At 35.4% G+C, this 12,222-nt stretch overlaps 1 long non-coding RNA gene across 1 annotated transcript in view; it reads right to left on the bottom strand.

Moving 5' to 3' along the window:
* LOC118171713 overlaps positions 1–12,222 on the bottom strand; it is a 69,165-nt gene that overhangs the window by 19,990 nt on the left and 36,953 nt on the right. The window lies entirely within an intron of this gene.

The raw sequence follows: 12,222 nt of genomic DNA on the forward strand, positions 1-12,222 counted from the left end.
AAAAAAAAAAAAAAAAAAAAAAAAAAAAAAAAAAAAAAAAAAAGTTTTCATAAGTAGCTTCTCAAGTAGGACAAACTTATTTTTTAGGGGGTTGGGGTATGAGAACGCTCCTTTTTCCAGATTGTTCTACTATCTCCAACATAGCAAACAGATTAGTGGGTTCATTGTCAGAAGTGCTCTACTCTAAGCAAAAACTTCCCAAAGCCTTGATACAGTATTAATCAGTTATCCAGGCTTTGCTGCTATCAGAGCAGATGTCTAAAGCACAAAATCCATGTAGGGAGCCCTTAGAAGTTTGTATTGTTTCTACCGCCTAAGGGGCAGATATTTAAATTTTCTTAATATTGAGCCAACTCGGTTCTTATCACAGTTACACAAAGCCATCACATAATTCAACAGAAAAATTATCTGAATCTAATTAATCCCATAAAATGACAAATTATAATATTTTTTAAAAAAATCTATACTTAGTAGATAGCCAAATGGCTACAAACCACATTAGGCTGAATGAATCAGATACCATCTGTGATAGAAAGTCTGCTGAATAATACAGTCTAGATGCAAAGCATATTGAACAGAACAAAACACACCATATAACAGATTTATAGTCTTAATCGACACAGAAAATCTGCTAAAATAGATCATCTCTGTCACATAACACTGCTTTCATCTAGTGTCCAGGAGCACAGTACCACTTTGACTCATTTAGCAGATCAGTTACATGCTATTCCTGATTTCATGCAGTGATGATTAAAGATGAAAAATACCACAGACAGTTGGCAACTACAATAAATCAGAAAGCTTTGCTCAATTTTACTAAACATATTTGTATCAGAATAAAAAAAAAAAAAAAAAAAAAAAAAAAAAGATTGAATTAGTGATGTACAATAATTGAAGAGTCTGCTATGATAACTTCAGGCCTTCAGGTTTCATAAGCATTTTAAAACATGAATGTAAATTAAGCTTCAATAGGTTGTTATGAACCCACTGTCAGGAGATGTTCCATATACACTAAAATTAGATGCTATTGAGACTTTCATTTGTTGAGAGTAGGCCAAAATTGTAAGCCAAGTAATGGTGAGATGAACTATATTAATCAAATGAGATTTGGCATAGTTACCTAAGCCACTTAAAGGTATTTTATATATTCTTTTCCAGCCTGTGCACCATAGACTCTCATCAGACACAATAAACATCTGCTGGTTTAAGGATTATAGACTATATTCTCTAAATTTATAGTGCTTGGATAACAATTTCAAAGACCTGACTTTGAGTTTAAATCAAAGCTTCAGCTGCCCCCCAAAACTGAATACATAAAACCGTCCTAATGAGTGCTACCAGTATTATTGTCTGTCAGATCATGACAAATACCTCCTACTAAACTCTGTAACAGCTAGATGTTGAACAGTAAGGCAGCATTAGCCAGTTTCAAGTTTTCTTTTGTCTGCCATATGCCATAAAACAGTAGAAAAGCAAAGGTTATTCTGAATTCAAGTTGAATCCATTGATTAGCTGCCCTCTTATACGAGCATATGAGGGTATGTAGTAAACAGGCTATATAGTCACTGCATGTAGCTGCCAACAACACCATTACTGCACCCTGAATTCAGTCCACTGTGCACGCTTAAAAGATGCTCCCTGGTTCAGATCACTTGCATCACATCAGTCCCAGTAATAGTCTGGAATAAAATATACATCACAGCATTTGTCCATGGTATCAGAAGTTTCTAGGGGCAAACAAACTGCAATATTTACAATAGTTTTGAAAAGTGGATCTTGGGAAACCTTCTGTCTTACTACTTAATCTGATCATTTCAGAAACTATAAAATCAGAAGCCTCTAAGGTCTCATGCCTGTGTAGTTTCATTTATTTAAAAATTAATCACAGACTGAAAGAAAGAACAGTAGTCAATTCCCACAAGAACTGACTTAAATTCTGCTGCCTTGAATTTACTTTGTTGTAGTCTTTCCTTTTAATAAAGTGCTCCCAGTGATTTAAGTGTGACTGGTGGTAGTAAGAGAGATTTATTATTATTATTTTACTGTTATCAAATTAAAGGGTATTTGGGGACAAAAAAGGCCTTTCTTACATAGCTGTCATACTGCAGTTTTCATTTTTGTGTGTGTTTATTTAGAAAACACATTCAAAGGAAACATAATATAAACTCTAAAATATTTTAATTTAATAAATATTCTCCCCAAGCCATTAATAACAAACCCTGTAAATAATAAAGCTGTGCTAGCTCATCATTAGACTTGCTTGCACTTTTTTTCTTGTCCCATCTCTACACTTTGCTGTTTTTCCACTGGTGAATTCCCTGAATGAAGAAATATCCTTCAGCTGCATTTGTGCATGGAGTCACTGGTTCTGACTGAAATCTTTCAGAGATCTCACGTGCAAATATAAAACCGTGCTATGTGTACTTGTTCCTGTGTTTGGGCTAAATTCATTAAGTATTCATGTCTGTATGGCTCAGAAGTGAATCAATGTGTAATCCTGACTTCCTAAACATATACCATAGAAATTGCATTGCACAAAAACTTTTGAGAAAAGCTCATGTGTTTTAAAGGAGATGCCTCTTTTTTTTTTTTTCTTTATTTTTTTTCCATCTGAGGGAATATGGGTAACAAGCAATCCTGGAAGTACATCAGCTTCACCAAGAAAGAAATAAAACACAAGGATTTCAAATACAGGCGTCCCCTCTCGTTTCCTGAAGTTACACGAATTTATCAAAATCTTTGCACAAAACAAGAAAACTCCCTTTACATGATGATGAGGAAAAGCCAGGAAGCGTGTACTGAGTATAATAGCTGCAAACATCTTCTAGCTTCTCAAAAACCATGAAGGGTCTCGGAACAATAGGAACGGCAGTTGAGTCAGTACAGATGACCTACCCATACCTTCAGCTTGGAGAACATCACTGTGCACGTGTAAGCAAAGTAAAACCTCTTCAGCTTCTCTGAGAGACACCCAGGAACGGCAGATGAAACATGCTCTTACACCAAGACAGAACAAGAGAAGGTCATGGCAAACTCTGGGTCTTGATGTCGCTGCAGAAATGATTTACCCAGTTTCAGGCAGCAAAGGAATCTGCCTTAATATTGGAAAATACTTGCAACTCTGAGAACTAACACTTTCATTTCAAAACGTATCATACACTTCCTAAATGTAAATTGACTTTTTTTTTTTTTTTTCATCAAAGGAACACATTCAAATATTAGTGCTTTTGCAAATATATATTGTTCAGCAACAGTACTTGGGAAGACGAAAATTGTTCGTTTTCACACCTTTGAATGTTGGCAGTTGAGGTATTTGCACTGCTGTCATTCACTGTTGAGCAGCCTTTATCACTTCACACAAAATCCCAACAAACCAGTCTGTCTTTGTTACACCAGATCAAAAGTTACTAAGTGGAAAGTAGCAATCTTTTCAAAGCACTTTCCTGCCTTAATTTCCAATGTATTTTTATACAGAAATAAATAAATAAAGCAAATTATTAAAGAGTTTGCCATAAGAAAAGGTAATTGCATTAGCTGCAGTGGTATTCCTTCCTCTTTCAGAGCTGATTCTGACCCAGCACCTGCAAATCTCTCACTTGCTCGTCAGTAACTACACCATGGTTCATCGTATTGATAAGAAGTCACTCCCACTAGTTTCTTCCATACAGATACAGTCAGAGCTGGCAGGGTAAACTTACCCCCATCTCTTCAGAAGGACACACAGCAAAAATGGACAAAGCAGGAGATGAATTATAACTTGGATTATATAACAATTGTGTAATTAAATACTGGAATTAATAGATCCAAATTGATTGTACTTAAAATCAGAACTGCATTATGAAGGAATCTTCTAAAACCTTCATTTAAAACATGCCTGAAATGTGAAATGCCATAGATTTGTCTTTCCATATCAAGTCAAAATGTTGGATCAGAAATAATTAAAGAAACTATATTTTAGGTTACATATGAAAAATATTAACTTTACATTCTAGGTATGGTTAAGCTCTCAAAATAGTTAATAAAAAACCTGAAACTCGTGAAGAGTAAATACTCTACATACAACTCAGTAAGCTAGTGCTCATTAGTGTATTCATATTTTGTATTTCTAGCTTTGTTCTCTACTTCTGTTTAATTTCTCTGTTCTACCTAAAGAAAGGGAGGCAGCTTTTCTTTAACCAACATCCATTGCTGCATTTGACTTGAATAATAGCTGAAAGAAAAGGAACAATTATCTCCTCCTCTTGAACCACACAGGCTTTCTCATTACATGATAAACGCATTGTCATTTTCCAATCCCTCCACCTTCACCACCTATTATTATTGCACATTGAAACACTTAGAGCAAAGCTTCTTTAATTGTTTATCACAAATACACACAACCACTTAGTCTAAAAGGAAGGTCTATGAATGTGAACTCCGTCAGCCCTGCTTATTCAGTGCTTAGGCAGTACTGTCATTCAAAGATGGAATGTGAGACATCTACACATTCCCATCCTGTAAATACAATGTTAATCCAAGGCACTGTAAAGAAGCAGAGTCCTATTATGATATTTTGTGTGTGTTCTGTGACAGAATTGATGCAATAAACACAAATCTATTAAACAATATAATAATTATACAACCATAATAACATGGAGAGACTGTTCCTGACTGATAATATGAAAAATGAAACATCCTTAGCAAGAATTCTTACAACCTTAGTAAGAATGGTTGCACAAACCTTCCCTTAGGAAACAGTCTACTTTCTGATACATCAAGCAATGTGTCCTCTTCCACTTTCTCTCATCCTGAAGAAGGTTTGTCTGATACACAACCTAAGCAACATTTTTATTTCCTAATTTCATTCAATTTTTCATAGCTGTGCTCCCTGTCATTATGATAAGTAATCTTCTTTCCTTAACGTTTGCTGTAAAAATTACTTTTAATGCATGAGCAACATGATATCTGAAGAAATCACTTATACAAGCCAGCACGTAAGACTCAGGCATGGTTAAGAAACAAAGTCACCTTTAAAGTATACATATTAAATTTTTTGAAATATCAGAACAGTATGTACATATCAGATGATACTACATAACCCATTTATAAATCAGAATCAAAGAATGGATAGGGAATTATATCTTGTTCTAACAAACTGTGATCAGTCACCGAATGTGCAAGTGTGGCTTGTTTCAATTCAGAAACCTGGAACGAATTAGGGTAGTTGTAACCTTGAGAAAAGTGTACTTCTCTATCTTTCTGCATTGTGAAGAAATGAATTAGGCATTAATAGGAGCAGTCTTGAGAACTAAATAAATTCATGTTGCATCAGTTTTAACAGTAGCATGAATGTTGCTACTCTTTTAAATGATGATTTTATTTTTATTAATGTTCAGTTTTGTACTAGAAAGAATTCGAAGACGTAGCATAAGGTTGCTTTAACCTTCATGATCTATCGAACTGTAAAAGAATGCAGGGGAAAAAAAAGTAAGGTACAGTTACATTGGCAGAAGGTGGGAATAACTAACATCTACAAAAGGCTGGTATACATCAATGCAAAGAATTTCAAAATAGACATTTCAATGCTTGTAATATGTAGCAATCCACAAATTTTGCTGATGTATACCTTTACGTTTTACTATGACCAATGAATGACTTTTAGATTAGGTTGTTCGTTGCTGCAGAATCCAAAGCTGTGATTGGCTTACTCTGGACATAAAGTGTTTCATTGCTTTAACATCATTTTGCTTCATCAAAAATGATGGAGAATAGTAAGTGTCACTACTTATACTCCTACAGGAAATGTCTTCCACTTGTCTTGGTTTCTTTCCAGCTGACCTGCTGAAGGTCATTTTATTTGACCTTCATTACAGATCATGGGTATATGTGAGTTTCAGTAAGCTATGAAAAATATGAGATTTTCTATGTTGAAATACTACTTTATATAGCAAAATACAAAAACTGAGTATTGACTAGGTTTATTTAAAGTGATTGCAAATCAAATTCATGTCTAAAATGTGGAAAACTCTGCCTTGACTACTTTTTTTTTTTTCTAATGTTCAATTTTGGATAATATTTTGATATATTTTCCTAGTTATTTCTCCTTCAGAAGATTAGGGTCCTAAACAGAATCATAGTTAAAATAAAACAACTCATGTGAGTGACTTTTCAAATACTTCTGTTTTTTTAGAGAGAAGTACTAAGGGAGATGGAATAAACTCTGTTGAGATTTTGAATTTCAGTCATATCTACATTACTCACTTCCTACTTGCTTGTTGAGCAGGATCATCATTTTTCACTGTTTGGAGAACACCCTGCCCAGCAGGATCCACATCCATGATTAAGGTTTCTAGGCAGTGTTACAGCACAAACAGACACATCAGACTAAGCATTTTATGTCTGCAGTATCCCAGAAAAGAGCAGTATGCCTATTTTTTTTTTCCCTCCTCATCCCAATAAATCTTTTTATTTTGCACTTGTCAAGACATCACGTCATTCCTCCCTGTTTCTTTGGGCACAACAACAGACACATGGTAACTTATAGAAATTCTAAATAAAAATATTAATATATGACAGCAGAGCATTTAAATTCCTTGAGTTTTCAACATTTCTTGCCTTTTTATATATATATATAAGGAAACTTAATTCTGATCTTAAAAATACACTTGAGTTACAGATATGATTTTCCAAAGCAAAAATTGCATTTTGCATGTGTGACTCTATATGCAAGAATGCCTACAGTTGCTGCAATGTTAATGTGGTCTTGTTTATAAAATGTCATTTTTGTTGAACCTTTTTAAAAAAATATGATAAAAAGGAGTAAAAAATAAAAATTTATTGATAGGAAACACAGGAAATTACACAACAAACTTTAGTAATAGTTATTTGTAATTATTGTATTTAGTAATATTTACTTGTGTACCTGTGTAATTCAAACAAACAAAAGTATCAAACTATCAAGACCTTTTCCTAAAAAAAAAAAAAAAAAAAAAAGACTTTTCAGAGGAGTGATTAAAAGAAAATTATTCAAAATATTTTTAAAGCCTGCTTTTGTTTCTGTCTTCTCTGTTTCTTTTTTAATATAGCCACTCATGACAGGTTTGTTTGTTTTTTTTTCTAGCTTGAAACTTAATGGCATGCCTGTGCACATAGGACACAGCAAATAGCATAGCATAGCACAACCACATTGGTCTTATCAAAGTATCTGTTTATCTGGGCTCTGGGCAGGGATTTGTCCCTTTCATACATCATTCACAACTAGCCAGATTGATTTCACAATGTCAACTCAAAAAACAGCCTTAGCATAAAGAAGAGAAGAAAGAAAAAATTATCTTTTGCTGTTGTTTTGAGTATTAGCCACACTAGTCCTGGATTTCATTTTCTCCGCCCTACTTCAGAGGTTTCATCGATAGCAACGGTCACCAAGCAGGACAGAAAAGTAACATTTTTTTTTTCCTTCTTTTTGAAAGTTCTGTTGTCTATGAACAGAAAACACAAATCTCTGATGCAACAAGAAAGGCACTGATTATAACATTTCATTACCCAATTCTCGATTTGAATTAAGCTGTTTGGGTGTTACTTTCAAAGCCAAAATGAACAGTTAAAACAACCAAGTCCTCCTAGACATTAATGGGAAAAGGAAACTTCACATTTATTCAACTTTCCCTATTTGACGTCTGTTTCTATAGCAAAGATAGAAAAATAAGGCAGATCATAAAGGCCAGATAGAAGCTTTACTGGCTCAGAGGCTAAAGCATCTTTCAAATAATAAGGCTTGTTTCCATATTTATCGTGATTCTGAGCTGGGAAAAGGAAAGCAAATTTTGCTACTACATTTACTAACCAGATGAAGTATAAATGACCGTATAGGAGGTAAACTAACCTGCATGCAAATCAAACTGCATGCAAATCATAACTGAAAAATCAATAAATTGATAAAAAGCAACTGTGATTGTATGGGTATCATCCATATCATTAAGGACATAGAGCAGTGGACCAACTCATGAAGTCAATCAAAAATTGGCTGTGAATAATCCTTCATAAATCAAATACAGAAAAGCACTGTGCTGTTTTAATCTGAAGCATCCCAGATAAGATCTCCATTCATGAGAGTGATTTTTGATGTGACAACAATTAAAATATCTTGCTTTTTGGCTAGAATGAAAAAGACTTGTTTTAGGATAACAGAGACTAACTTGATTCCCATAACCACAATAACTTAATAATTAACATCATTCTTAATTCCTCCACACAAATGAATCATGTGATCTTTTCAATTTAGTTAAATGAGAGGTGATTGCTGAACAATGCTTAAAGCCCACAGTAGGAGTCTTAATTACAACTAAGATTCAATTTAATGAAGATTTAATCTTCAGTTAAAAAAAAATCATTAATGACACTTTTCTCCCAAAAGAACAAAAATGCACAATTCTATCCAACTTGACATGAATGACAGACAGAAAGAAAACTGAAAATGTCTCACATACCTGCTTTTGAGTTTTGCCTCGTTTGTCCCAAGTTACTGCAATCGTGTGGCTCAGTCTCTCAGGCAGCGTATTTTCTTCTACGATGAGTATCACAGACAGCAGTAGAAAAGCAGCATAACTACAATTTTACCACCTTGTTCCTGTGGATATTTTGTTGAAGGGATCTGTCACAGGTGTTTTCCATAGATACCGTTGGTGAACCAAGGTGTGAAAGAAGTCACATCTCTTCTACCCTGAACTAACCTCTATTTTTAGCAAGTGATTTTCACCTGTTCAGCCTCAGACACCTGTCTTCATAATTTCAGGTCTGCTTAGGTGGTCCCCACATCCTGAATGTAAGTTGGTGTCTTTCAATTCTGCTGCAGCAGGCAGATGTCAGGCCTCAGGTCACCAGTCCTCCTGCTTGGAGTGACGGGCATCTGGATAAATCTGCTGATGCATACACTTGACATCTGTTCTCTAATAGACACGAAAATAGGATCTGTGTGGGCTCACTGTGAAGGAGCTGCTACCAGCCTTCAATCTGGGGAAACAGCTCTGGGGCCACCTTCATGAGCAACATTTGGTATAGGACTATGCCCTTTCTTAAAAAAAGCTCTAAACTTACTCAGCAACATACATTCACTCCTACAGATCAGCAACAGCCTTGAAACGAGTTTAAGTGGCTCATGAGAGTTGACGTCCTTACACCAAGCAAAAAGAAAACACAAGCATGTAATCATGGGGCCTTAATTTCATAACATACTCCCTTGCTTTTGCCCTAAAAAAAGATGTATTTATTCCATATTCCAGACTCCACCTAATGTCAGAAGCCCTCTCTGGGCAGTTGCAGGCTCACTGCTGTGAAACTCGTGAGTCTCAAGTCAGAGAAACTGGAGGAGACTTGGGTTTTCATGAGACCATGGTCCCATTTCTCCAGCTCACATGCGCTGAACTGTGTTTCAAAGGAAGAAAGTGTCTTTCATTACAGTTATTGCTCCAACCTTCTTCTCTTGTTCTTTCTATCCTTCATCCAGCAATCTCTCCTCAGCAAACCAGCAAAGGACAGGAGGGAAAACAAAACAAAACAAAACAAAACAAAACACAACCACTACCATCAAGACACAACAACAGAAAACAAAAATCACACCAAACCAAAACCCACCTGGGAACTACACAGTTTGCCAAGCTGAATAGTTCACCGTGACATCCTCTTCCCCGGTCTCCATCTGCCTCTGCTTCAGCAGAAACAACATCTCTTGGTAGCTAACATCTTTTCAGAGGAAAACCTATTTCTGATGAGTCTCCAGGAACTCCCTAAAATAGTTATTATTACTAATAATGAAATCTGGCTCAGTGGTGCAAGCAAACTGCTGTAGCTTGCACTCCTAAAACTGGAAAACCTGTTTCAGCTCAATGACCAGTCTGTTGTTTTGTCCTACAAGGGCAGTAGGTTGATGTAGGTTCACCAGTCCTTTCTTATCCATATGGGGGATTTACACTACGTTACACTTAGCAAGAGAGAAAAATATTAATAGATGATTTTATTTTTTATTTATTTTGGTCAAAAACTCTCTTTTGGGAGCCTGGCAGAAGTTGCTGAACAACCCCTGCCTTGATCAAAAGCATAATAATGTATTTTTACATGATTAATTACTTTACAGAAATTATAGCAGCAAAAAGCTATGGTTTTGGTGTGCTGCTCATCCTGTGCGCTCAATATTATAACTACAAATGCTTTGCTTCCCCACGTTATCAGAGAATGTTGTCCAGCTGTGTTGTGAGGTCTCAAAGAGGAAGAAACTTGGAGGGAGGGCAATGAGCTAGAAGAGTTGTTGGCTTAGATCCCAATTAACTGATCTTTTGGAAGAAAATACATCTCACTGAGGGGTAACATTTTATATTAGGAAAAAAGGAAGGAAGAACGCTGCAGAAACTGAGATTATTTTCTTGCTCGTACTGAAGAAGTACTTAAAAATGAACTCATTAGAGGCCACTGCATTGTACATAAACGATCAAAGTTCTCTTGTATGTTGAACTAATCTGTCAAGCAAAGGTCCAGAGTTAATCCATCTTGCAAAGGGCCAGATTTGTAACGCACTAAGACAACCATTACAGGGTAAAGCTCTACAGAGACGTCAGACATCAAATCCCTTAGAAAACAGTTAAAAGCAAAGTCTCTTTACCTTGCTGAGTGCTACACATCAGCTTTGTTAATCCCTAACTAAAGTTAAATATTTAGAAGCCAAATTATAAATTAGTATAACACAGCAATTTATTGTCTTATTATCAAAAAGTGATAGCAGAAAAAATCAATTTTGAAAGGGCTCTTTTCTGTGTCTAACTTGCCAATTTTGCAAAACTGTAATTTCCCTTGTGGGAAAGCCATTATATTGCAAGCATACTACTGTACATATTGGCTGCTTTTCCATGATTTATATCCAGACTTTTGCATAACATACTGTCATTGCACACAAGTAACAATCTCTAGTGGTAGATTATCTACATCTTTTGTATCTATCTTGTACAAAATAGCTTCTTCCTCTCCAAGCCTTTAACGCTGCTTAACTGCAGGTTAAGTGTATCGAAGGTTAATTAGCTAAAAGAAAGGAAGCATCCCAATAAACAGTTACTCCTGTAGAAAAAGTTGTTGTTCTCATTATTCTTTTCAATAAAAAGGAATTTTAAAAATTCTAAATATTTAAATAACGTGAGTAATCTGAACTGACACACAGCAATCACTACACTTCCCATACATATTTTGCTCCAGATAAACTTTTAAGGCCACTGTAGTTTCCTTGCTAAGCATTTCTCTTTATTTTAGATTTGCTTTCCTCTGCAAAAGAGGAATGTGAAGTTCACTTGGAGAAAATATATGTCCTGGGGGCATTCTATAATGAATGACTTGGCTTTCTCTCTGGAAGTGTTTGTACTATTTTGAGAAATGGATATAGAGTGAGGTGGTTACCAGCAGTTCCTTTTGTTGTAATTTCTGAAATGGAGCTTCTCATGTTTCAGAGAATAATTGATTTTTTAAAATAGCTTTCCTGTAGCTATACAACTCATTTTATTCTGGCACTTTTTATTTCTGCTTTCCCCCTCCCCCTCCAAAGCTTAATTACCTTTTGCAATCATATACACAATTAAATCAAACAGCTACAAGATAGGTAGCTTCCCAGTATCCACGAGCATTCATAGAGAAAGAAAAAAAAAAAAAAAAAAAAAGAGCTTTACAATTTTGTCATAGACACTCGAGTTATCTTCCCCCATCCCCATTATCACATCATTAAAGTTGTGCTTTCGACAGAAGTGATAAAACAATGTGAAATCTTTTTATTGCTCACAACAAAAAATGACTGTATTAACATCCTGTTGTGATTACACACTTCACGTGGCTCACTGCTATAACACATATAATATTCTTCAGAAATTTGTCCTCAAGACTTCAAATCTCATATATGCGTATATATACGTGTATAAACACATACACATCTTCCAAGGGTTTCACTGCAAACAATGCATTCACAGCCTACTGTATCTCCTTGGCTTCTTCCCTTTAGGCAAGCAGATGCAAAAGGAACAAAATGTTCACAACTCAAAAGAATAAAATCCGTGTTTTTCCAGGTAGTTTGAGAAGGATACTTACACAAAGCTGTGCACATCTACTGCATCTCTGCTAATATTTCTCCCTCTACAACATGCCCTTCGTAGAGAGTTTTTACCAATATTTCCTGCTGGAAACTTGCCATTTACTTTTGGCAGAAGCAAGCAGCTGGGG

The sequence above is a fragment of the Oxyura jamaicensis genome, chromosome 9, assembly GCF_011077185.1.
Source record: "Oxyura jamaicensis isolate SHBP4307 breed ruddy duck chromosome 9, BPBGC_Ojam_1.0, whole genome shotgun sequence".
NCBI classification, from domain to species: domain Eukaryota; kingdom Metazoa; phylum Chordata; class Aves; order Anseriformes; family Anatidae; genus Oxyura; species Oxyura jamaicensis.